Here is a 26,813-nt window from a genome sequence, read left to right on the forward strand (position 1 = left end):
TGGTACGTGTTGCTCTATTACATCACTCCAGTAACACAAAGCAGTCATAAACCCTGTTTAATTGGTGTTTTAAGGCAGGTTTATGGCTACAAGCATTGCTAAAGCATTACAAAGCAGAAGCAGCACTAACTCCTTCCTCCTGTTATCCCAGACACCACAAATATCAACAGATATTTACACTGTGGTCTAGCTATTGATTAAATTGCCAATTACCATTTTCTGCTCTCTGATTTCTGCTCCATTTGTCACGTGTTCACTGCCTTCAGCTAGCAAGGACCAGAGAAACCAGACGACATTTTGAGATGATCTCTTGCTTTCAGAGATATATATACACACACATACATATCATATGCCTCTACAGAAGGTAAAACTCTGGCATGTACAAAATCAAGGTAAGACTTGAAAGGATTGTGATATTAGGACTTTGAAATAAATTAAAAACATGGTGTACTTTTAAACTTACCTTCTAATGCTTATTTGAATTCATGCTAAAGTCATGGTTTACATTTCTTTCTATAACAATCTGGACTATACATTTTTTTTTTCTTTTCTTTTAAATGAAAATAAAGATTTTTATCCAATATCATGACCTCAGGGCTTTAAAACTTCAATGCACCCTCCAAGTTGCCAACTCCACCTTTATAAGTTCCTTGCATAAGACAGATCTGCATTAAGGGATCCAGTGATTCCTAGTGCAGGTCTTTCAGCACAGTTTTCCTATGTGCTCTACATCTGTAGTAACGTTGATGTAAGAGAATTTTTAGACATTTGCTGCAATCAGTAAGTCACTTGCAAAAAAAATTATATTGCTTATTAACTGAAGTATTAAAGATTTAAAAAATTATTACTATTTGGAGTAAAAAAAATAAAAGGTCACAAAAATTCTTTGCTTTTCTTCCTAGCTCAGTATTATAGAAAATATTAACATGCTTAAAAATATACTAGATAAGCAATAGTAAATACCTACTTTCTCAGGATAAATATTGCCCCTTTATAGAATAATAAGTTCTCTATGTATTCTATCAAATTCATGCTCTATATGAATACACAATAAGATATGGTAAAACATAGAGAAAGCAGAATAATGAAAAAAAATCTGGAAAAAAAAGACTTACAGATCTTGCCATCAGCTACAACTGACTGAAAGTACTGACGGGGGGACCTTTTAGGTTTCTCTAAATACATACTAAACAAGTAGGCAACATCAGTGATGCATTCAGACTTATAGTTTACATTTGTCTTTGTTACTTTACCACCATTCACCTTTAAAAAAGATGAAGTTTCATACAAGCAATGGTTTCTTCCTTATTACAAGTATTTTAATGGAAGATTGCCTTAGCAGTGCACATGTAAACTAATCAACTTTACTTCCTCACTGTAGAATTTAAAAAAAACAGATACAGCAGGAGTGATTTAATGGATCAAAACCATCCTAATCTTAGTTATATGAATAAGTATATAATAAAAAGCAATTAATAAATATATAATAAAATATAACAGTAGTGTCACCTTTTTCAAGGCAGATATTGTGAAATAATGACTCTAAGACATACTACTTACAAGAAATAGCCAAAAAAAAAAAAGTTAAATAAGGTTAAAAAATAACCTCCCATTAAAATTTTAGATTTATACCCATTGGTGTCCAGCCTGTGTCAGCCCACATATCTTACAAGATGTCTATTCTCAGCACTTGTGTGCAGGTCTTCACACAAGCGTGTGTACTGTGGCAGTGTTGCATTTATAATCTACTCATAACAGGTGGGGTAGAGTGGGCACTTGCTTCTTTCCCACACAAGGAACTTCAGATATCTCTGTTTGACCAGATTTGGGGGAAAGGGATCATAAGATCACGTCTGCATTTGAATTAGACAAGTCGAGTTTCCCAATTGCTTCCAGTTGGTCAGTGACATATATAAATATATAGCTGGACACACACATTTGCAGATATCTCTCTGTACTTATATTTAGCTTTATTGTCATCAACAGCATGCCAGCAGGATACTGTTCAAAGGAGTTGCTTTATAGATGCAATCAGGGATTTCAAATGGAGGCTGTTTTAATCACAAATTCTGCCTTCATCAAAACCAACTTTTCTATTTATGGAAACATACTGGTTTTAATTTAAATGCCACTGGTGCACAAAGGCTAATGTGAGACTAACTGAAAAGATTTTAAGTGTTTCAATCTCATTGCAATAAATATTTTTGCTCCATTTTTTTTTTAATTCAGCATCTGTAATTACCAGACTTCTGCTATTTCTGCTCTTTATAGAGTAATTCTAGCAACACACTTCTAAGGGGGCTAAAATTACTCCATATAATCTACCCACAGGGCTGTGTTCTGAATAGAAACTGTGTTACTTGATTCATTGCACAGTACATTTCTGTTGTACATGTTTTTCTCAGTCACCATTTGACAGAAGTACTGGCACAGATCTCTCCAGTTTATCAACATTTGAGATGTCCCAAGTGAACTAAATAAAATCTTCTTTTTTAAAACTCGAGCAGCATGCAGCCTTTAAGCCAACACTGAGCTTTCCTTACCACGTTTGAAGTTATTCAGTTAAATTATGGATGTTTCTGTGCATCTCTCACACAAACCTTGTGGGTTTTTTTTAAGATTTCCCTCAAGCTACCGACAAATGGCCCTGCATGGCATGACCTGAGCAGCCTACAGCATCAGTCTGTTCCTGATTATCCCAGTTTATGGTTGACTATGAATATATATTTCGAGTTAAGATTCTTTTTCTCAGCTTTCACTCACTAAGCCTTTACAAAATACTCCGATTTTATCTTTGTGAGAAGCTTCCTAGTCCTTGGTCTTTTCATCATATGAAGTTCTGAGAATTTCTATCTGTCCCAAAGCCTCCACTTCTTACACAAAGCCTATTCTGTGGCCGTTAGGTACCTATCTCATGGCTTTCCTCTTTTTTAGGACACCCAAAGAACTCCAACCCCACACCCCATCTCCCTCCCACCACTCACGCTCAAGAGGTGCTACATAGACCTGCTTTACATTTTTCAGCTTTCCATAGAGGTCTGCTTGAGCTACCACAAAACTTGAATCAGCAAAAAGGGAACTGCTGGTGCTTTATCTTGCTCAAGATTCCTGCTTGGAAAGGAAAAATGGGTGAAGCACAAGTAGGACTGAGCCTTTTACTGTGCCAACATGGGAAACTCATCTCTTCCTTTTCCTGTGGCCTGCTTTCCTTAGGGGTATTCCTCGTGCCCAGGACTCCCTGGTAGGAAAGCAGCAAGGGATCTCTGGTGAAGGGATGTTGCGAACAGACACGAGTTTGCCAATCACAGAAGATATAAAAAGGAAAATTAATGAAGTAATTTTACCTCCTGTATTTGCACGCACAGCGCACTTGCATGAGGATTTCCTGAGCCCAGAACACATTCGTTTTGCTTTGTGTGCTCCTACACGGGTATATGGAACTCCTAAGCACATAACCAGCCTCTCTGATTGCCTGGGTGCTTCGTCTGTCTTTGGCAAGAGCCAACTGAAGCATGAGTAGATGCCTGAGTCATGGAAGAGGAAAGAAAAGGGAAAGCATTTTCTCTTGCAATAGGACTTTTCACATTACTAAGCCACTGTAATTATTGCACTAACTGTTGCTGAACACCTCTGAGAAAACCAGCAACCTCAACCCATTGACTTCCAGCATCCCAAAACAGAGCATTTGAAGTCACATACAAAGTCACATATGGATTTCCAGGCTGTTGAATGCAGGCCTTACCAGTTTATCAGTGTGTAAGCATGTGCAGTAAACTGTAACCAAATATGTGCTTACATCTGGAAGCACTCTAAAAAAATGTGATTAAAATATAAAAACCATATGAAACACATGGTTTTTCAGGAAGTTCTAACATCACAACATGCTGCTAAAAGGAAAAGTGCACTACTGGTCTGGTCCCTGGTTACTGAGCGGACATGAAATGGGAGAGCCATGAAAGGGAAGAGAACCACTTGCTTGGAAGCAGTAATGTGCTATTGCATGTACGAGGAATCTTTTCCTTCAGAGAATCCCCATGATTTACCCACCAAAAAGGGTGTACAGAAATGCACAAAAAGGAGCCACGGAGAGACCTTCATAGGCCATTCCCACGGTAGCCTTTATGGTCTGCTTTACCAGCTGTAAGAAGGGAATATTGCTCTAAGGACTTACCTCCATCCCTAAATGCCCTGAAGAGAGGAAGAGACTTGTGTCCTGAGCACTGAGCTTGTAAGTACTGCAGATATTGGAGAAGGGCAACTGTGGCTAAATACATCTGTTATCCAGCATTTCAAAGGACAAATCCTAGTTGCTAGTAACTTTTTTAATTCAGCTGCAAATTCCATCCAAAAGTTGTTGCTGGATGGACTTCAGGTGACCTGAATCATTAAGATTTTTCTCTTGCTAGTGGTAGCATTCCCATTTCTTGAAAAATGCCCAGGAGAATATTTAGAAGTAGTACCTTTCTAAAGCAGCCCATAAAAGGCAACTGATATTCAAATGTGAAACCTTTCTACTTTCCTCTAATAAATAAACTAGTGATTGCTGCTGATCATCATCTGGCACTCACTCAGCTTGTAAAACAAAAGCATACTAATGAAAATGAGTTGGTGTTTTCCCTTATCTTGAATGACTTTAGGAGAAGGAAAATTATCTTACACAAGCTCCAGCATTTTAGAAAACCATATCTACATAATCAATAAAATCATAAAAGACAGTGGTGATGCATATCCATTGATGAACCTTGTTTGGCTGAGAATTAGTGTTCTTCAAAAATATTATTCAAATAAGAGAAACAGGAAATCGTTAATATTTTCTGTATTATAATTCTCATCTTTAGAAAAGACTCAACCCAAGTTTACAGAAGCAGGCAATTTGTCCAAGGTAAGATGGAATACATAGGCATTTTAAATGTAAACAAATAGAAAATACTGAAGCACTTGAAAAATCAAGATTTTATCCTCATCTAAACATGTCTGTGCTGACTTCAACAGAGCCAAGTAAAGAAACGAGTTCTGGCTTAATTCACAGTTGGAAAAAGTAGGTTTCCTCCAACTTAACTTTTATTATCATATTTTGTATCTCAGCATCCCCATCTTACTATTTATACAGAACTTAACTGCAGTTGGCCCATCTCATATGAAAGATTAGTACAAATCTTGTGTTCAGTGCAGCTTGTGATGACTGAAATAGTATGTAATATTTTCCATGTAGGATGAAATGCTCAGTAAATAGAAAAAAAACCAGCAAACAAGATGTTCTTGTTTGCCTATAGCAAGCAATTTACATCCTTTTAAGATCTTCTGGCATTTGGTCCTTTATTCTTTTGCAATAGCAAACCCAAGGTGTCCTGTAAGCACCAGATTGAACGAAACCTGCTTTCCTTCAGATTTATGCTCTTTGCTCTGCATCTCCACATTCTTTCTTCTCACTGCAAATGGCCACGTCTCTCCACATTGTTTATTACACTATCACCTGGCAGGAGAAACTGTGCTGTGAAGAGTCTGGGACTGCACACATCTTTTTTGGCCACTGAGCCACTGCCAAACAGAATGTATAACAGCTATGTTCTGCCTGCCTCTTCCTCAAAATTGGCACTGATCTGGGTTTTTTTCCCTCCATACAGACATGGATTTTCATAAAACATGATATTCATTGAGAATTTAGCTTTTCAAACTTAACTGAGAGAGATGAAAGGGTTCAAAAACCCATGAAAAAAAGGAAAGAACAAAGAAAAACATACAAACCTTAGCAGCAGTCTCACTTTCTTAGTGAGAGTAACAACAAATATTTAAGATTAATACTGTTGGTAATGTGACAATTCACCAGCCCTGTCATATGCCAGGCCACAGTTTGGGTTGTTTGGGTTTTTTTAATAGATTCTAAGATCTAACATCCATTTTTAGGAACTGTGATGAGTGACTCTGCTTCCAATCCAGCAGGAATCCAGCATCTTACTTTAAGTGTGACATGCACCATACTTCACACTTCAAAATAGAAGACTTTCACTTCCTGACTTCAGACATACCAAAGATCACCTACAAATGCATCCAACCAGATGTAAATAATTACTCATAGAGCATAGATAAATAGACTTGCAAAGTTAAAAACCAACAAGAAAAAAATACCAAAAAACTCTCTAGATAGATATTATCAAGTTAATGTACTTAGAGATAAAAAGGAACACCTTAATTTATAAAATAAGTAGAAATACTAAAAATATTTTAGCAGTAAGAAATTACATGCTTTAAGTGATTTGCCCAAAGCTACAAAGAAGCTAGATGATACCTCGACATTTCTAAATCCAGATGTAGATTGAAACTTTCAGAAATTCTTAATTCTGTAGTAAACTCCAAATAAACCCAGGATGACAGAGACGGACACAATGGCACTGTGTACTACATTCCTGTTACTAAATTCCCATAAAATAGTTACCTTTTCAAATTATTTAAACTAAAATGAAAGTGTTTAACCATGTCAATGTCTAAAACTGGAAGTTCTTTCCAACAGTTCGTAGCTGGACTGTCTTAAGAATAGACTCCTCCACATGAAAATCAGTCTGATTTTTACATAGATACCATATGTAGCTCAAGGTAGGTAAAAAGTCAAGTTTCCATGTAAAGTTTTTGATATTTCAGTTTTGGTCAGGTCAAAAAAACTGCTGACACATTTTCCCTTTCAGAGTCCATCCCCAATAACCAGAGAGTTCTTTAAGTCACAATATCAGACCATGTATAAAACATTTTACTAATTTCAATTTATCTCTGAGAAGACTGAAGCACAAAAAAACCCTCTATTTAAAGTAACAGCATCATTTGGTTTAATAGATAATATAAAAAAATTTAAGTGTAGGTAAACTTCTTATCCTCTAAATAAATCTATTTGCCTATACACTGTCATGCATTGCTTTTGCTCACAGTCTTTTTTTGGGTTTTGTTCAGAAAGATGCATGTTGGAAGGGAGGCAGTTTTGGTCAAATTTTAAGCAAAAGAGTAGTGGATTCGATACATAAAATAAAGCATGCCATCAAAAACCCCCCACCAAAACTGTCAGAGCTGAAGTCTAAATAATATAAAATAAAAGATGGAATAGATAGAATAAAGTCAGGATTCTGTGTGTCACTATCATGCTGTTCCCTAATACATAAATATTAACCAGAATAATTAAATATTGGTTCAGTTCAGAGGTTTTCTATAGAATATTATATATTTCTATTCAAAAAAGCAATTCAGAAGCTATATTTGCTGTGACTTGCTGATATGCCAAAAATAAATCTGTCTATACTCCATAATCTAGCAGTATATGGCATGATGCTATTTAAAATAACAGATTTTTGAATATAAGTGGCTGAATAAAAGAAAAAAACCATAAAACAGCAGTAACTTTGAGGTAAGACAGAGGAGATGCCCACTGTCTGTCCTGCCAGAGCTGAGTTATGAGTCACAGTACTGTTGTCAATCACCTGGTTGTAATGTTGGGAGAGATGCAGAAGTTATTGAACTACTGTAATTATGTATATAGGGCAGCATATAAAGAGGGGAAAAAAACCCAGCCCATCTTCATTTCAATTAACACAATTACAGTCTAGGAAGCCTTCAGGGAAAAAAAAAAAAAAAAAAGAAAGCATCTCCCTGTATTATTCTCCATATGAATATATATTGCAATGCCCATATGAAACTTGAGCCAGCCCTGCGCACTCAGAAGGCTTCATAGTGACATCCCTTCTTTTTGTGAAAAACTATAGCAAAAACTGATTGTGATTCTTCTGATTCAGTACTGAAAACAAACATTTCTGGGAAAGAGAGCCAACAGCAGCATTAAAATGAACAATCTACATCAAAACTGAGTATTAATAATACTTGAAGAATGTGGAAGATGGAGAGAGGGTTCATTCCTTCTCCATGTGAGTTGCTCCAAGATGGCATTCTTGCTTCCTGTGTTTTCACTTCTCAGCACCCAGCTAAGTTAACCTTGGATAGGTGCTCACACCAAGCACTTTCAGCATTGCAGTCTCTAAGGACAGGACAGTGCTATCCACATGGGATGCCCAATTTGTAATAGGATCCTCATAGCAAATAAAAAAAACACAGTAAGTACCCTAACACCTACTGCCAAAAGACATGTAATAAGTAGCTATGATTTAACATCTCCAGTATATAACAACTTATATTTATTTTTACGTCAGACCCTTGAAAGTAGTCCACAAACTACCTGTTGATCACATTGTTTCAAGGGTTGTTGTTCAAAGACTTTTGTTGAGTTGGTTTTGTTTACTTCATTTTTAACAGGAGAAATATAATGTATTCCTACTTCTGCTGCTTAAAATAATTTTAACACGCTTCCTTTAACAAAAAAAAGAAAGAAAGGAAAACAAACAACAAAAAAGAATCACCTGTGGTTTGGGACTACACAATGAAAAATTTCAGGCCAAAAATACAGTTAAAAGAACAGCAAAGTGATGGAAAGCAAATGGTTTGATGTAACTTAAAACATGATTAAGATGTCAGATCCTGCCAAATTTCTTGTTTTTATTCCAGAGATTGGCACTAGATTGTAAATGAAAAAAAAAACAAACAAACAAAAACACAAAGGAAAGAATTTGAAGAATCCGACTTTTCTTTAGCATTAATTTTTACAGTTTTTGCCTAATACTCATGTAATTCTCATTGCTGTCAGTGGAAGGATAGCTGGGTACTACCCTGGGTACTTCTGGAAAAAACTTCCCTTGTGAATTTCCAGCCAGAGCTTGAAAGAAGCTTTATGGGGCCAATAGAGAGCACACTCTGATTTCCATATGATAAATTCTAACGTATTTTCAACACAGACTGATTCTGTCTGTCATGTTGCTGTGTCCCATTTTGTATATTTTTCTGAACAAAGTTCTGCACTGATCACTTTCTCCTCCATTTTCATCATTTATAACTTACTCTCCTTATTAAAGGCACAGATTTTTATTTCAGGTATTTATTACAGACAGGCTGAAATAACAGATGCTCAGTGACAACCAGGTCAGAATCATGAATAACTTATAAAACATACACCAAAACCAAATCCTCATTTTCAACACTATTTTAACCAGAGTCAATTCTGATCCATTCCTCTGAGTAGCTTTCCAAGGTTGTACACCCTTACAGGGGCAGCAGGGAAGAGGGAGAAGCGGCAAAAGAGCACTGGGATAGCTTCAACAAGCTCTGCCACAAAGGACTATTCTTGAAGGATGTCTTTAGCTGGTGCTGCTTTTTGAAAATAATGAAAATTGCCAACAGTGATGGGACATGTACTTCTTTAATTTATCTTTATCATTTAACACCAATCAATGTGCACTGTTCAAAATGGAACCAATTACAGGGCCTGCAAGTCTTTCACAGGACATTTATGGTCCATGGAACGTTTCTTGGATTAAGAGATGTGGAGAGCTGGTAATACAAATGGGATACTGTCACTCAAAATGGCTTAAAAGAGGGAGAACAGGGTGCTTTTTGCAGTACTTCAAGTTGTATTTCTTACCTATTTCTATCATATTGCTAAATAAACTGGGATTACATAATGAATACTATCAGAGTCTTTGTGTTTTAAAGGTAATACCAGAATTGGAAAACTCATCTAGTTATTGCTTGAATCACCAAACATTTCTATAATGAAGAGGTAGGTATCTCAGAAACTGCAGATAGCACTGTAGTGTATTACTCTGGTCATTTTCAGTAGAATATTGAGGAACCTTAAAATGTTATGGGTTCCACATTCATACATTGAAAATTATCATGAACACAGTTTTGAACTCACCCATTGACCTCACCAAACGCCTACCAAAGTCAGGAGGACCTTTGACAGAGTCCTGAATAAAGCCATGGGTGATGAAATGAATTTAAAGTGGGTGGCCAGAGGAGAGGTAGAGGAAAGTCCATTGCCATTTCTCTTGTCCTTCACAGATTTCATGTTTTCTATTTTCTGATGTTTCATGTTCCAAATGGCTTGCATCTCTCTCAGATCCAAGAATCAGAATTGCCCAATGACCTTCCAAAGGGTTTTACAAGAATTTTTAAAGTTACTGGAATCTTGCTGGAGTTGAGAAAAGGAACTTAAACCAAAAAACAACCAGATATATCACATGTAACCATCCATCCTAACCTCCACCTTCACTACTAGACAGAGTAATATAAGTAAATATAAGAGGATGTTAGGTGGAAAAGAAAGGTTCCATCTAACATTCTCCTCTCTGAAATGCTGTGATCATACTTTTGGAAAGAACAACCTATTTTCTTGGATGAATTTATAACTTCAGGTATAAAACTGACTGCCAGCAGTGGAAATGCTTCTGAACAAACCAGAAGAAAGACAGCATGTCAGTTGACAATTCCCAAGGCACAGGCTCATCTCAGTGCCTGACAGACCATTTTAGTCCTCTCTCATGCAATATTCTTTTACTTTTAGATCTCCTCTGGTTTGCTTTTCCAGTTCCTGCCTCTCTTATTACTGCCCCTATCTTCATCTGTGATTACTTCTGCTTTTTCTCTGTGTTCATTTTCTTCTATCCACATATTATAATCACTTAAATAACCTCAGGAGAAAAATGTTTCTCCTTTTATCTGTTCTTCTGTCACCTTCATCATCACCTTTTGGGATAGTCTTCTGCTGATGGTTTGAATATGTTGTTGGAAAGTAAAAACGAACTGAAAGTTAATCTGGGTCTCCCAAAGATCATATTCCATGTGATCATGAGTTGTAGCTGAGAAGATGAAAGAAACTTTTCTTTGTCCTTGTTTTTTTTTTAAATTCTTTTAAAAATATTTTTTTTTCAAAATTACTAGGATATAACATAGGGTTTGGGTTTAAACTTTAAATTCATCTTATCACTGTGATCCACTGACTCCATGAATTCTACAATTCTCGTATACCTGTCAGTTTTCCTTCCTCTCTTGTTATAGACATCACCTTGTCATGACAGCATAAACTACTGCCATTCTTTGAAAGAAAAATCAATTGTTAGTCTTGAATTTCCATGATTTCTCATGTGACAGTAAAGGTACCCATAGGGGTCATGAAGACCTGTTTCTGTTAAGGAATGGGTCAATAAAAGGAACAGGGCTGGTAAATAAAAGTTTTTCTTCTTCCACACAGAACAACAGAACAAATCCAAAAGTGAACCTCCAAAATCACTTTGTAATTCACAAAATAAACCCAGTTACTCCTTGAAAAACACTAAAAATGTTAAATACAAACTTTTCAAAAAAATTAACACTATAAAGCAATAGTGTTTTAACCTTTTCAAGACTACTTTTTTTTTTTTCTCTAACTGGTGCCAGAGAGAATTAAAAAAGACAGTATAAATATTTTAGTTTGAGATCATGATTCTTTGACTTTCTCTAAGAGAGAATAGTAGTATTTGGAGATATACTATTGATGTTTAAGCTTCCTGCCAGTCACACTAAGTTGTGTCATCCCTCAGATGGTCAGTAAGAACACTACATTTAATCATCATTCACATCATTATTGCAGGGATTCTGTGAATCACAGAACACAGCTACTAGGAGTAGATATTCTCCTTTTAATAACAGATATAGGCATAAAATCCTCAGTAAATTCTTCTCCTCCTCATTAAACCTTTTCCCCTTCATCAGGCTGATCATCAGAGCATGAAGAAATGTTTCATAACCCTCTAATCTGGTGTCACAACACCAGTGGTGCATTATTTTACCAATGGAAATCCAACAGCACAGAAAGGATTGATCCTCTGCTCGTGTGCCTATGGAGGTGGCCACATGTGAGCACCCACCAGCCCCTGCTCCCCAAGTGCCTTGTGACCACCAGGAGGTGGATGGATACCCAGCTCTCCAGGCCATCAAAGCTGGGAGGAGACCATCTCCTCAAAGTTTCTTTTACTTTCAGTTTTTAAAGGTGTAAAGAACACTTCAGCAGGGATTCCTCCATCACAGTATAGCCAAGAAGGAAATCACATTTATGTTACTTAAGAGGACATATTTCTTTCCCTCAAAGTGAACCCTGAAACTCTTAAAAGAAAAGCACACCCTTAACTAAGCTAAGAACACAGTCAATAATTTTCTTGTAGAAAGTCTAATGTTTAGCCTAAGTCAAAATATGCAGAAATTCAATTCACAATAAGAAAACATGAAGAATGAGGTCCATTTAGATCACTGTACATTGCAGCATCACATTCAAATCTGTATTCAGCTTTCTTTGACAAAATTTCCCCCCCTTATTTTTAAAACCATTTTCAGAATTGATGGGTAAACTCAAGATCTCAAACTGGCAAATAAGAAAGGACACAAGAGGTGAACAACACGAACTTCTGCACTTGAAAGGGACGGCAACGTGAGATCAACTTAGATCTGAAGCATCATCTTATTTTTTTAAACAGGCACTGTGCTAAATGTTAGCAAGTTTCAGGTGAGCAGACAAACTTAAAAAGACTGGTCAAGACATGATAGTAATATACCTTGTGCGTAGAGTTCATCTGACCAACTTTTTATATTGCATATTAGAATTATTCTATCAAGTGAGCCTTTTCCCTTTAGCTCCTAAGATTTTTCTTGCACCGACTTTGGCTACTTTTCTTTTTTTTTTTTTAAGAAAACTATTTATTTAATGAAATATATGATGAAAATAATTTTCTACAGAATCACACTTCTGCTGGAGGAAAACCAGACTCATTTCTCCTCTAAATTACAGACATCTTAAAACATCACACACAGAGTAACTCTGACATGCCTTGATGATTTATTACTCCAAATTTCCTCCACTCAGCAGTTTTTGCAAACATATTTCTAATGTTACTGTCAACATGCAATGTTTAATTCTGTTGCTGTGCTAATAAAGTAGCTTTTTCAAAGTAAGTCAGTAACTGAAATTACATTATAGCTCAGATGATATTTATTACCAATACACTAAGTGACTAGGGTATCCAACACAATCTGTTCAAGAACTTATCCAGAAGCATTGTGTCTCCCTCCTTAAGTGAGTCAAATGTTATAGAAGTCTTAGCTTCTGCATAATTGTGCAACTTACCTAAAATTTAGACAGTTCTCTGGTATTTTTGGAAATATGTATCCAAGTATCAATCCTTTTTCTCTTAGCAGAAATCAAAATAACTGAATGTTGTTTTAAGAAAAAAAATTATGTGCATCACAACAAAGGAATGTAAAAAAGCTGCAGGAAAGCTTGAGCAAATAAAATAAATATGGAGAGAATAAAACTGGCTTCCCCCCAAACCCGAAGTTTGTCAAAAGAACAAAGCACACACAAACAGCATGTAAAACCTGAATTCAAAATACGTTTATAGAAAAGGGATGAGGACACATGTTTTTTCTATTTCAGCTTGAAAAATAAAGGGACACAGCAATGAGTCTTGCTGGCAGGCAGATAACTCATAGGCCCTGACCCTTCGACTCACCAGGAATTCAAACACAAAGCTCTTTTCATAGTGACCGTGCCATACATTCTCAAGATAAGGCAGAGAAATAAGGAGCAATGGAGAGGTGCCACAAAGCTCAAAATGCAGAAAACTCTGCATAGAAATTATGTTCACTCATTCACCTACATGCAGCTGCACACCAAGTGCTGGCTGCAAAACTCCTTCTTTCCAAATTAGGAGCCATGCAGCCAGCTTTTGGAAACGGGACCTGCCTCCTGAAGCAAGCAAAGGCAAAAGAGAGAGCAAGCAGCAAGGAAAGGGCTATCCCTGTACATTTCTGTATCGGTCAGAACTGAACTGCACATCCGGACAAATAATCTCTAACACAATGAGCTTCACAAAAGGATTGCTGTGGTAAAACGGAAGGGTTTTTAGAAACAACAAAAAGAGCTACATTTCAAACAACATTTCAAATCTGGACTCACCATGAAAAAGCAACAGTTGCCTGAAGTTAGTGTGCTATTTTCTGCCCTGTTCCATTGCACTTTTTGCCTAGTTGTCCAACACTTGGTAGCTCAGAGCTGCCACACAGAGGCCCCTTCCGTGATCTGGCTTATTTGCCTGTCAGTTTGAGTCTCAGCTTCTGTATGATGCAGCTGTGCACTTTGCTGAAGGTCTAATATCATTTCCATAAGCTTTCTCCCTGACTGGAGCAAGCAGTTTGTTCTCCCTGCTCAATAAATACTCAGATCACTTTTCTGGTACTCACAGGGATAAAGCTTTAAGTTGTTAAGGAGTTCTTACTAAGTAGTGGGTGGAGAACATAAGCTCGGTACAAGGAAACTCTGCGCATAATCAGAAACTGAGAAACTTCCTCCCTTTCCCCCAACCCCTCCTCTCTCCAGGCAAAGCTGCCAGTGCCTCCTTTACAGAAATTTAGGAATGTAAAGGGAGGACTCAAAGGGGCCCAGTCAGACAAGCCTTTCTCAATCAATTAGCTTGCAGCCATTACTTGTGACCCTAGGTCACACAACATAAGTGTGTGGGGTGTGCCTTTAGGGGTACACCAAAGCTACTTATTAAAACTTACATAACCAAAAGTGTTCAAAATCAAATAAACTCTGAAAGCTGGAAAATATTTTCCACGTTCCGCAGTTTTGCTGGAAGAAGAGTTTTGAGTAAAGAAATGTTACTTTGTTTTTCCAATAACAAATCATCTGATGCAGAAAACTAACTTTTTTGTACTTTAAAAAAAAAAAAAGATTTAAATGTGAGATACACAAGCAGACTTCAAAATGATATTTGCTTTACAATTATACAAAAACTAAATAATATCAGCATGAGTGATTTTTGATGAAGCACATGATCATGTTCCTTAAAATAAGACTATTGTCTGTAGCTACAAAGGAATAGATGTTTATAGGACTGTTTAATTTATTCATGAAGTTCAGCCCAGGTATTTCAGTCCTCTGCAAGAAATGAGTTCTCAGCATTCAGATTCCATTCTTCATTTTAATACTCCAACATAGCAAATCAAACAATTTACTTTTTAAAAAGGTCCAGAATATTTGAACACTGCATTAAGTTATCCTGCACTGAACACACAGGGAGACGAGGGTGTAATTTACCACAATTCCCACACAACAAGTATACACCCCTTGGTGTGAAGGAAAACTTCAAAAAGACCCTCAGCTTCATATCCTGCCAACCCAATGACATGGAGATGATGCCTTGGAAAAACCCATGAGGGAGTCCTGATTTCAAAAGCAGATCTATGACAACCCCTTTCTGGGCCAGATGAGATCAATGCACCGCAGGGGCGATGCACTTTAATCTCAAGGTGCATCGCAAAGCATCTTTAAGTGGTGCCACAGATCAAGGCTAATACGTAGCTGAAAAAACAGTTCAGCCCAAACTTCACCGTCTACTGAAAGTAACTGAGCAACCGCTGCACAAAAGCTCGTAGAGGACTCAGGGAAACACGTAACCATGCAAGAAAGCAGCAGCAATGTACTGAAATTCATTGGGGTTGGTGTAGACAACCTGCAATCTACATGTTCATTCTCCGTTAAAATCCCAGTGAAACGCTCTGAACAGGCAGCATGGTCTGTGTTAGTTCAGACATTCATTCAAGAGATCAGATTGCAGGATCAGGGACACTGAGTAAGTGCCCCGGGGTAAGGATTTTATTTCTGTCTTGCACATAAGACAGCATTTAATAAATTAGGTCACATTTAAATCCTTGGAAAGCCCTGGCAGTAGAAATAATAATCAAGGACACTTTAATTTTGAATGAGAAAAAATGGGCTCAGGATTAAGATGCTGGATTGGAATTTAGGATATTTGGATTCTGTTCCCATTTGTGTCTCAAGTGGCCCAAATGATTTGGGAGACATTATTTCAAGTTTTGCATTTATGCCAAATATCACTTGCCTTCACCTCCTCAAAATCTATCAATAAAAAAGGGATGATGAAAATAATATTCAATAAATGGATCCCTTCAATACTGGTTCACAACACATGCTCTACATAGTAGAATTAAAGCAGTAATGAATATAAAATATTTGCTGACACTGGACTTCTGAGTAACTGAACACAAGGAAACTACCTATATCAAACCTTCTGAAACATCATTCAAATCCATCATAGGCTTCAACATACACCAATCTCCAGGAGGTAAATACAAAGCCATGCACATGAATAACAATATAGGCTTCATTCTCTCTCTTTTAGCCCTCTAAATGTAAGGTTCCTGGAAAGCTTACATAGAGTTGGACCCTTAAATCATAAGGGGTTTGAGTCCCTAATAATAGGAAAAATATGGGAGGACAGTGCTTGTCAGGAGACAGGCTGTCTGGAGTGTTGGTCCCAGCAAGTGTTAAGAAATGGAGAACTCACTCCATCTTTGGCCAATCTCTGTGAACTTCCAGGCTAAAACAGAGGAATTACCACTGATTTCAGGTTTCCCTTTAACCTACAATTTCTAAAGCAAGATGCATCTCAAGCAGTCCACTTAGTTACACATTCACACACCTTTCATTTGGAAAGGTTGATACGGAAAATTTACAACACAAATAACAAAGAAATTTAAAGGATGTTTTTAATGTAACTTAAAACAATGCTTCCACACTGGAAATAATAATAGAATAATGGCTCCTCCTGGCACTGTTGAGTCCCCTGGCTAAGGACTCTTCCTTTTCCTGATTGCTGGCTGTAAAATTACCCCTCCATTGGCACCACTCCATCGCTGCCACATTTCAGCCATGCAAAGGCAATGTGAGCCATTTCAAAATAATCAAAATAACAAAAAAAGACACAAAGGTTGAAGCAGAACGAGGTCCTCAAACCAAAGATGGGAGCCAGGAATACATAAAACTCCTTTAACATTCTCAGGGTGCTGTGCTATGAGCAAGATTCTTTTTAATTAATGGAAGTAAACACCACCTCAGTGTTTCCATTTTTACATTCTAATATGGATCAGCCCAGAACAGACTATTTCAAGGAAGGGTGATGTAAGTTTTCATATATTTTTCCACGTTCTGCTCTTTTTCCTCAAAAGTAATGAATTTTGGAGAGGTCTACCTTAATTAGCCACCTCTTTTCTCCCTTATCTGTTGCATGATCTTTCATATTAAGAAGAAAATGCTCCACTCCTTGCACCAAGGTATTTTCACACTTACTAACTCAGAGGTAGCAAGAAGATGAAATGTGTAAGTATTATACAAAGTCTTTTCTTTGCATATGCAGATCTTCAGGCTTGGAATACATCCAAGTTCAATGTGATCAATACATGATCATGCTACGTTAAGGAATCCTCTGAGAATAAAAGGGATTTCTTGTTATGTGGGGTTTGTTCTTCTGCATAACAGTGGTCCATATAAAAAGCAACACCTGTAACATTTATTCACAGAACTAGCTCTCCTCCTCAGTTATACTCTTAAATGAGATTATATTCATTTTAGTTAGAAAGACAAAAAAGCTATGTGCAAAACACTTGCAGCAGAATCACATCTGTAAAGTTTATAGTGTTGACAGTGGTACTCAGCAAGACATTCATATCTTAAGTCGTGCTGTAAACACTGCATTAAAAGCAACTGCTTCTTTAAGAAATAAAACAAAACTAATTCCAGGAGAAAAAAAAAAAAAAAAAGCTTGCAAATACACTACAGTACTTTGAAACAGATCTTCCACTCTTTAAGCCTTCTTCCCCTGAGTTCCCCCACCCCCTTTTCCTTTCAGGAAACAAAACTCAAGAAGAGAAAGAGAGAGAGAGTCAAAAGGTTACAGCCGGCTTGTAAGTGCAAAGAACGTGAGAGGCCCATTCTTCCCCTTAACACCTGACATCCCAGGGAACATTTTCTGCAGTGCCGAGTCTGGTGGATTAGACATGCAGCCCCTGTTGATAATGGAAGCTGTGCATCTCATTCGCCATGCAGTGCTACTTAAAGTTCTTCTCCTGCTCCGCCTCTGTAAACTGTTCTCACTCCTGCTCCACAATTACGAACTTAATTAATGAAAACTGGCACTTTGCCACGATTAGGCCAAGTTAAAATACCTTCTCTGAGTCCAACAAAAAACATAAAAATTCATTCCTGGAATTCTGAAGTTTGAAAAAGTTGCAGTAAATCAGTAAAATCATGCACTTTATTCTTAATTACAAATAAAACCTAAGAGAAAAGCTAATACAAAGCTAATAAATGTTAAAGCCTTGATTAAAAAAAAACCCACCTGATTGACAACCTTAGTGGCAGCGTTATAACATTCATGCTTACTATTCCTTGACTCAGAATAGACAGGTTTCCCTGATTTCCACAGCTTAGTGAAGCAGGTAAAGCACATCTAGGGTATGTTTGTGACAGCTACAGAACAATGAAATACTAAATTACCAAAGTATTTGCTGCACTTTTTGTAGGATGGAGTTTTCCCATATCCCTCAGATGTAGCTGAGATCTGCTTGCTTGGCTGATGCTGTAGGAACAAGGAAACAATTACCTTTAATTAGGTGCATAATCGTACACAAAATGGAAAAGGACTGAGAACAAAGTTAATTCTAAACACCAGAACTCTTCAGGCAAAAGTACAAAAGAGAAACAAGATTGATTAGGGTAGAAAAGGTACAGTTCACAAAAATCAACATCTAGGTGCAATAAAAAGTAGTAGGGGAAAGTGACACAATATGATTACTTGGAATTTCCTGCTATTAATAAATGCTGTGTTCTAACTTAAAGATAAATTTGTTTCAAAAAAAAAGATGCAAATTCCAATGTAAAGCCGAGTAAAAACTTTAAAAACTAATTAATAAAATGCTGGCATTGAGAACATGGTAAAAAAATGTGAGTTCTTTGCTGTAGTGTGGTAGCTCTGGGATGTTGCCCACCAGATGCAACCAAACAATGTCAGTCCCTGCTTCCTCTCACCCCTCACCTACCTCATCCTAAACACCAGCCAATTAATTTCTTTAGTTGTATTTAAAAGACACTTGAAGAAGTTTGGGGGTGTAGTTTCTAATCTTTTTCTTTTCAGTGTGATGAATATTGGAAGTTTTATTGCTTGGACTTTGCAAATATCTTAGTCCGGTAGATGCTAAGAGAGAACTGTTACAGATTTTATAGGAGGAATCTGAGAAGGGGAAAAAAAAGATCAAAAAAGCAAATGAAAATTCTGGTAATTGATAGCCAGGTCTCCAGAAACATACTGAGATAATTGAAATATTTAGGGTTCAAATGTGTGAAAAATCCAATGAGAACATTCCAAAGAAGGCTTAAAGGAAAACTGCGGAGATGTGCAGCTCCTTTAAGAAGATTTTATAACCAGTAGAATAAGACTTTCCTGAAGAAACTGGTTCTTACTACTTGTTTAGATGTATTGCAGTGAAAAACTTCAGCTTCAGCTGGTTTTATTTCCTAGACATGAAAACAAGTGGGTGTGAGTTTGTCACCTGATTGAAGGACTAAGGTTATTTATTTATTTTGTTAAGTCACTTCGGTCTTAGAAGTCTGGGTGAATACAAAGACAGAGATTAAAGAGAGTGCACTCATTCCACAGACACGCATTAAATGAGATTTTAATGAGGTCTGTCCATCACCTCACCAGTAACCTGCCAGGTACCACCAGGGAAACCCTCACTTTACTTGCCCATTGGCCAGGATGGTTTGATTTAGCTTTGCTGTTCAGGTGTGAGGTGCTGTTCATTTTGACCACAGAAACCAAACCAGATATATACAAAGACACTACTTATTTTAAGAATATTTGTATTTGTAGAAAATATTCCTATGAAACAAATCTAGTGCCAAAAAGACCTTGAAGGGAAAGATACATAAATGAATTCCAGCATCCCTGTCAAAATAGCAACAACACCATGTTTGTATCCAAAAACTGTGTCAGGCTGAGTGAGTGGATGTAGGCTGGACCAAGTTTAGAGTGTAACTCTAGACCAGCATGTACAGCCACAGACTGTACTGTAAAAAAAGAGTATTTAGCTGTTCTTGATGTGAATGAAGATTTCTTACAGCACCTGTCTGGTGGAGATTCTGCATCCTCACACACAGCTCATCACATTAATCCATTCATGTCTGCAAATCATTTCCCATGTTGCCAATGTGGACAAGCAATGAATCTGTTCTTGAAAGAATTTGACTGTCCTAAAAATGTTAAGAAGTTTTAAAATTCAATCTCATAACATACATGAAAACACATGGATGGGTAAAATCTTTTTCTGCCACTGCCCACACCAGCATTTAACATGTGCTTTTAGAAGAAAAGTCTGGAATTTTTATCTACTGCATATCTAGGAACACTTCCCTGACAGAGAAGTGTAAGGGAAAAAAAGCTTAGTAATATTTGCTTCTATTTATTTTCTCTGAAGTTAATGCTCCTTTTTTATCTGTGAACTTTTTTTTTTTTTTTCAGTGTCATGAAAAGCATGACCTTGTTGAAGCTTCTCAGTTAAAAATGAATTCTCAGTAGAAAAATATCCCTAAAGTAGATTCTCTCCCTTACCAGGGAATGCTCTGGCAGTCAACTTCAATTTGCCTTAAAGACAAAAAGGCATCTCTCTAGGGATAAAAATCAATCCCCAAACTGTCAGCAGCAACATACAAAGTTTAGAAATGTGCTTAATTCAGCACAAACAAATGCTTGTAAATTGTCAAGCCAATAGGTGAGAAGTGTCTCTTCCATTAAATAAAATCATGAGCTAAATGAAAAAACTAAAAAGGGGACAAAGACATCATAAACAGATATATTTCATCCCCCTGATATCTATCAAGCACACTTGTACAGAATAATAAGAAGTCATTCTTTACTAATAGACTACTGATTATGTTTAATATCATTTTAATTGCTACTGATTTTTTAAAGGTTTTCATTACTGTTGTGTTCAGATGCATTCAAAAGCACACCTTCTCCATACAGCTTGGCGATGAGCAGCAGTTTCAGACACCATCAACTCAGATTTACAGCCTGAAGGTGATCCACACTCAGCAACAAGGAAATCAGTTTTCCAGCTTAGAGACATCACCACAAACTGCAACAACTGCAGAAACGACTGAAGCTCTTGCTGGCTGCAGATATGCAGCAGCCATGCTCTTTTTCTCATCGCCTCAAGGCCAGAGCAAGATTAGAAAGCCCAGCTGGAAGTTCTTGCCTTCTCTTCTTCTGCACCTCATGGTAGCTGTAGAAACTGCTAACATGCTCCTGCCTTCCCAAGGTGACCCTGTCTCCACCTGGCCATGGTCTGACCTCCTGGGAACTGCCTCCACACCCACTACAGTGCACAGACAAGGTACAGGGTCTGGCTGAACGGCATGTGGGCAGGCAAGGAGACCTTCCCCATCTGGCCATTCTGTGTGCAGTCACTCTGGAGAAAGGGGTGGGTTTAGTTCAAGCCTACACCACGCTCCTGGAAACCACTGATCACAGGATAGAGTCAGAACATCCTAACAAAGGGGATAATATAGCCATGACAATGGTTACAGTAATTTCTCCCCACCTCCCTAGAATAATTCCTGCTATAAATGTATTTCCTACCCTAGTAGATGAGGCCATGATGATCTACACTTGTAAGAAGAAAGGTCTTGGAACATGCTCAAGATCTGAGCAGAGCTCTACCCCCTGTAGAGCAGAGCTCCACTTTATCTTCAGTGAAACAATCTTTCTGTACCCCTGTTTCTGATCCAAAAACCTCCATCTACAGTATAAAATACTGGCTTTCTTATCACATAGATTTTATGCAATAACTAGTAAAAGCTTTTCAGCTTTGTTCTTACATGTGGCTGTATACATCACAAAGTCCTGAAACAAGAAAGTGCTATTCAGTGCAAAGAAGGAGGTGTTTTGCAAAAAGTAGGCTGTATTTTACCTAAAAAATCCAAACCTGCAATGACCCAAAAATAAAACAAAAAACCCCCCACCCTCCTTTGGGAGGATCTAACACAAACTCAAAGATCAAGTTTCAGTGTTGTAATTGCAGAGTTACAACCAAAACATCCCTATGTGTTAAAAATGGAAGGGCATGTTCTACTGTGTTGAAAAATCCACCATAAATCAGTTAAAATATGAGAGAATAAAAACATTTAGGAATATAAAGTGAATGGACAACATAAGAAAAGAAGTGGAAGAACCATCAAAGCAAGATCAGCAACAACCAGAGCACAAAACATTGCTATTTGAGGGTTCTTCTGTGTAGAATGCAGAAAAAAAATAGACCAAGGTCCATGCTGGAGATCCACTGCAAGAAAGACATGACCATGTGTTATTAATATGTTTTTATGTTATTTTCTGTGAGCGCAGAAAATACCATGAGTTGTGAACTTTCAGGTAGAACAAGGAAAGAAAAAGAAAAACCATACCCAATGAGGAAAAACTGTAAGACAAAAGTTGCCATCTCTTTCTGCTGATACTTTCAGAGATAGCAACACAGTGAGATTCCCACACGCTGACAAAACATGTCACGCAATTTCACATATAAAGCTGTAAGTGCCAGAAAAAGAATGGCTACTGCTACTCTCTGAACTGCCTTATTATAAAGCTTTCTATGGAGACCATTAAGGATTGGAAGGGGAGGAAAAACCCTGACATTTCCTGATTTATCTTGAAAATCAAAGTCTAGGCTATTTGCAGCTGATACTTCAGAATGGTCAGAAATATTTCATGACTACTTTACCAAATAAATTTTAGGGTTCACGAGATCAAAGGAGAAGATTAGCTCAGGAATCTCAATATCATTTATTTTGGCAGTGTGCATATGTTAGTAGATTCTTGTGGTCCTCCCTAGGATTAACATGAGTTTTGAGAGATGGTATGGGTTCCATACAAAAATCTGCAAGTTCAAAGCTAAATTCCTTAGGAAAGTGAACTAGAACAACTGAACTGTCTAGCATTCAAAAATAAGACTACAAACTGTTACAGAAGAGAGTAGAAATTCAGAATCACAGGTATTAGAGATCTCTCTCATTAGCTGCTTCCCTCTTTCAGACATTACACCATCACCAGAGTCCTCCCTGAAACTGTTCTTAATATCAAAAATCTTTCTCCAAAATGTACATATAATTTCTTAACTTGATCAGATTGATAGCTATAACTGTAACTACTCTTCATAGAATGCAAAAATATTATTGTTCTTTGGTTTTCATAACAATGATCTGTTTATTTATTTTTTAAAGAGCAGTTCCTTCTCTGTCCCTTTCACAGAAGACCCTGGTTGTTGCTCAGGTCCACAATATATATGTCACTATTTCCACTGAGTCCAGAGATAACAACAATGCAACTTCAAGCTAAAAGGTCAAATAAACAGATTCAAGATTCAAGTCAGCATCAAATAAATGGGGTCTCAGCCATAAAATCCACACCACATCCTGCCCTTGGAAGGCAGAGTTCCATTTTGGTTGAGTCAAGCAGGGCAGCTCGTAATCCTGAGAGTGCTTGTTGCTGTCTGCACACACCTTCAGCACTCTGTCATATTTTCAGTCTTTTCTTTGTATCTGAGCTAGAACCTCTGAGAGTCTCTAAGCATGGAGAGTGTCACCTCTTGCAGAATCAAAAAGTGGACAGGGTTGCTGGGATTAACGTAGCAGTTCTCACAGAATTATCAGTGTTTAACAGTTTTGGTTTAATGCCTTTGGATGAGAATTCCTGATTCTGCAAGCCAGGCTGAATCCATGCCCCATACCTTGAAGAACTGATGGGATAGGGGACCCCGGGAGCAGCTTACTAAGAGGTAACCAGAAGGCTGTTGTGCTTTCCCTGTCCACTGCCTGAGAGCCAGACAGTGTCTGAACAATTACTGTTTGATTTGGGTTAAGAGTCAGACACCACCCGGGGCAACGTCCAGACTGCAGCCAGGGATACTGTTTCCGGAAACAGGAACGACAGGTGGGAATTTGCAAATGGTAATGCTTATACACTTAGAGCACCACTGTGTTTCAGGGTAGACCATTAAAACACAAGAATATGACATTTTTCAGGGTGATTTTTTGCATTGGGCCTTGGCAATGCTGAGAGCAGAGTGTATCTCCAAACTCCCTGATCTTTTGTAGCAGTCGATGATCCCGCACTCAGGGTTGCAAATACTGCCTTACCTTCCATGCTGTTCCAGTTTTAGTCTGTCAGATAAATGTGCACCACATCATCCAGTGAGAGGGCATGGAGGCAGTGAAAGGGGGCTGCTGTATGACTGGAAAAGGGTGCTACTTTCAGAGCTCCATCATTTCAGTTATGGCTGTGATCCTGGTTTCTTTTGTTATCTGATATAGAGGGAGAAAAATTGCAGCAGGTCATTGGTGACTCCAGTAATGCAAAGCTATGAAGACAAAATATATGCTCTGATTTCTGGAAGTATACTGGCTCTATGTAACACCTTCATTTTATCTTTATCGGTATGGACGATGCATAGGTGGACAAAAATTGCTCTCTGAAGACACCAAATGTTTTGTGAAACAGACCAACCTCCATCGAACAAACCTATTTATTATTCTTAGCAGACATCCACGGCCAAACATTTGTCATTGCTGCTCATTACTCATTTGTATGTTCAAGAGAAAATTTGCTCAACTTCCAATTCCAAATATATTTTATCACCTTTGACTGCCTGGCTTAAAACACTAGGTAGGTATTTTAGTACTAGGTAGGTATTTAATCACTCATTTCTTAATTTAATGCTTCTTCACTGACTCCATTCATATTGAATGGGCTGATGGTTTAGAGTTCACCACATTATTTTCACCTTGCCTGAATGACTGAAACTATGTGAATAGAACAACAAAACAAGACATAAACTTCTTAAATACAAGGCTATTGGGAAAATAATAACCCATAATAAAATTTCTAAAATTATTATGGTCTGGGAACAATTCCAAGGGGAGGAAGACCATGTGTTACTACACTTTTAAAATGAACAGAACTTCACAGACCTTCTAATGAAACAATATATTTTTAACATTCAGACACCACTAATTTTTAACCTTTCTGAGCCCAAGAGGTGAAAAAAACTGACAGAGCAAAAGTACTTATGCACGTTGGGCATGGACATGAGACACTTTTTTCTTCAAGGACTACTCATTCCCTCTCTTTGCCTTTTCCAGTGCAATCCCTCAATTTGAGTGGTTGTCATCTAACACCTCAGACTATCAGGTTATTGCTCAGTGAATGTTCTCTTCTTGTTTACACCTGAAGGAAAGCCGAAGTGATTTCAGGCTTTAAAAAGCCCTGTGGCATTTGAAACACCCTGGGAAGTGCAGTTCCCAAGACACAGCTCCAGTCTAGCATTGCAAGGGGCACAGCAAAATTCCACATATGACATTACCAACGTGCCCTAAACTCCGACCCAGAGGGACCATCTTTAGGGTTGAGAGAGCACTTCAGCCTCCGTTCCTCTACAGACCTTTGGCTCTCTGCTGAGGCTGCTACCCAGGGTGCCAATTAGTGCCAGCTGATTGCTCTTCTGATGTGCACACCTCTCTAGGAACTGGACTGAAGCTACCAATTCATTTCGTATAGGTCACTGGATGTTGACAACTTTGTAAGAGATTGACTAAGGCCCAATTTGGATTAGCAATTTAGCAGGAAGGTCCTGTACTGCACTGCCCTCCAACCTCTCTCATGTATGCAATTTTAATACAGCAACTTCTCGCCTGCAAATTGACTACAGTTTCAGAGAAAGGGGTGTTAGAAAACTCCAGAAGCAAGTACATTTACAAAGACTGCCATAAAGCGTTATTGGGAAATTAAACTGTGCCTTGCCCTCTTAACCTTTTGCTATGTAGACTGCATTTAAAGGATTTCATTAGGGCCAGAGGCCAGAGCTTACATTTCTGTTGCTAAGCAAAATGAATCATGGAAGAAATTGACTTAACTGGAGATTCCAATAAAATACTGGTTTTAGAAACAGGGAGTCAACACAGATTCAGCCGCTTCAAAATTTTCAGGACGTGAACAGGACATTTGTGTTTTGTTCTAGAATAAGGAAAACACGCATTTTTATAAAGCCTTTTACAATCTATTTTAATAAACTCACTTCAACAAAACCCTAAGAAAAAGGAGTGTGAGAGTCTTACTTGGAAAGTACATACTAATTTAGGCCACGGGTTACCTGCAGTAGTTAAACTTTCACTGCTGTTAGCACCGTACAGTGTATTCTGTGGTATGACAATTTTCCTTAAGCTGCAATCATCAATTTTACTAGTTAAACTTCTGCCACATGTTTATTATAGATCCTACACAATTGATTCCAATGCCAGCCACTACTTCTGGGACAAACAACCCTGTGATGGTTTCTTTTCCCTACATTCTCATTCCTAATGTTGCTATAGAATGGAAGTGAGATGCTGACAGTATGTGCACTCTGAAGATTCCTCTGTGTCAGACTGAGTCCTTTCAGGAATTTCATTGCCTTAGCTAATCTGCAAGAGGTGCAATAATTTTTTTAACCACATTAAATGAGTATAACCACAGTGCACATGCAATTATGCCTAGTGTACAGGTCATAGCAGTTGTTAAAATTGTATCATTTTCCCATGTAACCAGGACTGCTGTTATTATAAGATGAAAGTATTGCAAACTTTCTGTGCATCTAATCCAGCTCAGACACATCTGTACTCTGGAGGTATGTGAGCACTCAGCAAAAATAGAAAGGTATCTGCTCAGCAGTGTCAGCCACTTGAGGTGCTCCATTTCCTTGACTCCCACTCATCTTTGACAGATGATTGTAATGCAATAGCTCGGAGGAGATAGAAAACAGGAGACTGAGACATCCCTGCAGGGCTCCACTGAATTTCAAAGTTGCCAGCAGCAAGAAACACAGTAAATTAAAAAGCATGACAAGAGCAATGTTCAGGGTTAAATATATATTGTACGTTGTATGAAGAGTCATAATACAGTCAGTCTCCTACTGAAGAACAGCTTACAGAAAAGCCAGATATCTAAGAGTTAAGTTGGCTAAGATAGTAAATT

General features: G+C 37.7%; 1 protein-coding gene across 5 annotated transcripts in view; it reads right to left on the minus strand.

Moving 5' to 3' along the window:
• LOC127467540 (uncharacterized) overlaps positions 1-26,813 on the minus strand; it is a 284,446-nt gene that overhangs the window by 216,552 nt on the left and 41,081 nt on the right. For 2 of the 5 annotated variants that reach the window (XR_007903162.1, XM_051779615.1), the window contains exon 1: positions 13,853-14,204. The exons of 2 other annotated variants lie outside the window; for them this stretch is intronic. The gene's annotated coding sequence lies outside the window, so the exon portion shown is untranslated. Of the gene's footprint in view, positions 1-13,852; positions 14,235-26,813 lie in introns of those variants that run through there. One more of the 5 variants, XM_051779618.1, reaches the window with a different exon arrangement.

The sequence above is a fragment of the Manacus candei genome, unplaced genomic scaffold (assembly GCF_025592945.1).
Source record: "Manacus candei isolate 608988 ecotype Guabito, Panama unplaced genomic scaffold, ASM2559294v1 h1tg000014l, whole genome shotgun sequence".
Lineage (NCBI taxonomy): Eukaryota > Metazoa > Chordata > Aves > Passeriformes > Pipridae > Manacus > Manacus candei.